General features: G+C 46.9%; 1 protein-coding gene across 1 annotated transcript in view; it reads right to left on the reverse strand.

Annotated features, from left to right (window-relative positions):
- Positions 1-2,500, reverse strand: part of armc2 (armadillo repeat containing 2) — a 38,635-nt gene that overhangs the window by 12,660 nt on the left and 23,475 nt on the right. The window lies entirely within an intron of this gene.

Raw genomic sequence — 2,500 nt, forward strand, 5'->3', positions numbered from 1 at the left:
GCGGAAGGTAAGCCGAGCCTTGAGCAGGGGCCCACGACTGCTGGACCCTCTAATCAAAAAGAAAGAGCGGAAGGCTTTCAGAGTGCCTTCATAAATCACTTCATCAACAGGGCAATTCACTCCTTACCAGACGTGTGTGTGTGTGTGTGTGTGTGTGTGTGTGTGTGTGTGTGTGTGTGTGTGTTTGTGTGGGTGTGGGTCTGTGTGCACTAGAAAGTGTATGTATGTACTGTGTCGAGAAATATGTGAGCATTTGTGTATCTTTTAAAAATCCTAAATACATGTCTAAACAAAAGCAGCAATACAAGAAAGTGAGTGAATAAATATCTATCCATACACACAAACACACACTCATGTAAGCGAGTGTATTTGTGTGCTTGTGCGTGTGTGTGTGTGTGTGTGTGTGTCTGTGGGCCTATAAATGTGTTTTGACTGTGTGGTGTGCTTGTACGTGTGTGCGTGCGTACACATTTGTAAGTGTGTGTGTCTTGTGTAAGTAAGGAGAGGCAGATTTCCTTCTTGCGTTTTAATGACGTTTGAACTGCAGCCATGCGTGTGAAACTGAGGAAGTGCCATGGCAGACGGAACAGTGCAGAACAGAACAGAGCGGAGTGGAGCGCGGCAGAGCGGAACGCGGCGGAACACGCGGGCCTCTATAGAATGATAGCAGAGCTCCATACTGGAGCCTGCACACACCCTGCACTCTGACGCGCCGCACATATAAAAACCCAGACCAGAAAGAAATCGCAGGAAACACACATCAAAACACACACACACACACACACACACACACACACACACTAACACACTAACACACACACACACACACACACACACACACACACACACACACACACACACACTAACACACACACACACACACACTAACACACACACACACACACACACACACACACCACACCCTTGAGAATGTATAACATTGTGTTCCTGACGGTGGCTGTGCTGTAACAGTGTGTGCTGTAATGTTGCCACCGGCCCTGAGGCTCAGATGAGGCCCACCGCTCTCACACACAGGACCGGACTGGACCCCAGACCACGGAGGGATCAGGGAACATGTTCTAGAGCAGGGGTCCCCAACCTTTTATGTACCATGGACCGGTTTGATTCCTATTTTTTTTTTTTCACGGACCGGCGGGTGGGGGGGGGGGGGGGGGGCTCGGGGGTTCCATGTTCCATATGTGTTGTGCATGCATTAGGCCTACTTGAAAAGAACTAGCTCCAGTTATGTATGAACAGTGAAGGTAACGATCTCTTGTGAAAAACGTGAACTTGAAAAAGTGAAAATTGAACAATATGAACTATGAATATTGAACAACTTGAAGCTACATCTATAAGTGTGAACATGCTTAACAAAATATGGGAACAAAACATGGGAACTAAACGTGCATTACGAATATAATCAGTGGGAGCCCTGCAACAAGAAGCTTCCATCTGGGGGTGATGGAAGACAGTGACACCCTCAGTGTGTTTGAAATGCCCGGTCGATTGCGCAATTTGGTCTTAGTTGCAGTCATTGCCGAAAACCCGGCCTCGCATAGATACGTGGTGGGAAACGTTTTCAGCGCTTTTACGGCTATCTCGGGATATTCTGCTTTGGTTTCCTTATGGTTTCCTTATACACACTCTTAAGACCACCGTCATTTGCAATTTCGATCAACTGCTCTTCCTCCTGCGCTGACAAGTTAGGACTATTCGGGATATTGACAAATTGGGTTGCGGACCACTCATTGGTTTGCCGTGGATCTTATGGGAAGTAACGCTCAAACTCATTTGAAAGCGCAACAAGGTGATCGCGCACCAGCTGCGAGAGAAAGGGCCCTGCCTTAGTCTCTCCCAAAACCCCCACTACTGTTTGGAACATATCAAATACACCCCGGTCCACTCGTCGTCCCCACAAATCAAGCTTGGCTTTAAATGCAGCGACTTTATCTGCCAGTTTAAAGACAGTCGTCATTCTCCCCTGGAGTGACAGGTTGAGGTCATTAAGCAACCCGAATATGTCACACAGGTAAGCGAGTTTTGACACCCAGTCCTCATAAAATGTGCAGCTAACGGTGACTTTTTTTCTGTAAGAAATCTCTGCAGCGGCTCTCGCAACTCAAACACTCTGGCCAGTGACCTGCTAAAGATGCTTGTTTTTTGTTGCTCATATTAGCAGTTTAGCTAACTTCGTGTGACACTACTGTTCGCCAAGAACTGATCAAGTGAAGTGAGCTGACCTGAGGCTGTGCAGCGCTGAAGGCAATATGTAAAAGTGTTGAAGGCGGGACAGACAGACGTAAAGAAAATAGACCTTGCAAAATGCAAACATGCGTGCAATCAAACAACTGCATATAGGGCTATGCCATGTAAAAACGTGACATTATTGCGAATTAAATTTAGTTTAGTTTGCATGCATTTTTTTTTTAAACTCATGTCACAGGCTACGGCCCGGTTAGGAATGTCCTGCGGCCCGGTGGTTGGGGACCGCTGTTCTAGA

The sequence above is a fragment of the Alosa pseudoharengus genome, unplaced genomic scaffold (assembly GCF_046254945.1).
Source record: "Alosa pseudoharengus isolate Yale_2024_CS ecotype anadromous, Long Island Sound unplaced genomic scaffold, YU_APseudo_1.1 YU_APseudo_1.1_scf_7, whole genome shotgun sequence".
NCBI lineage: Eukaryota > Metazoa > Chordata > Actinopteri > Clupeiformes > Clupeidae > Alosa > Alosa pseudoharengus.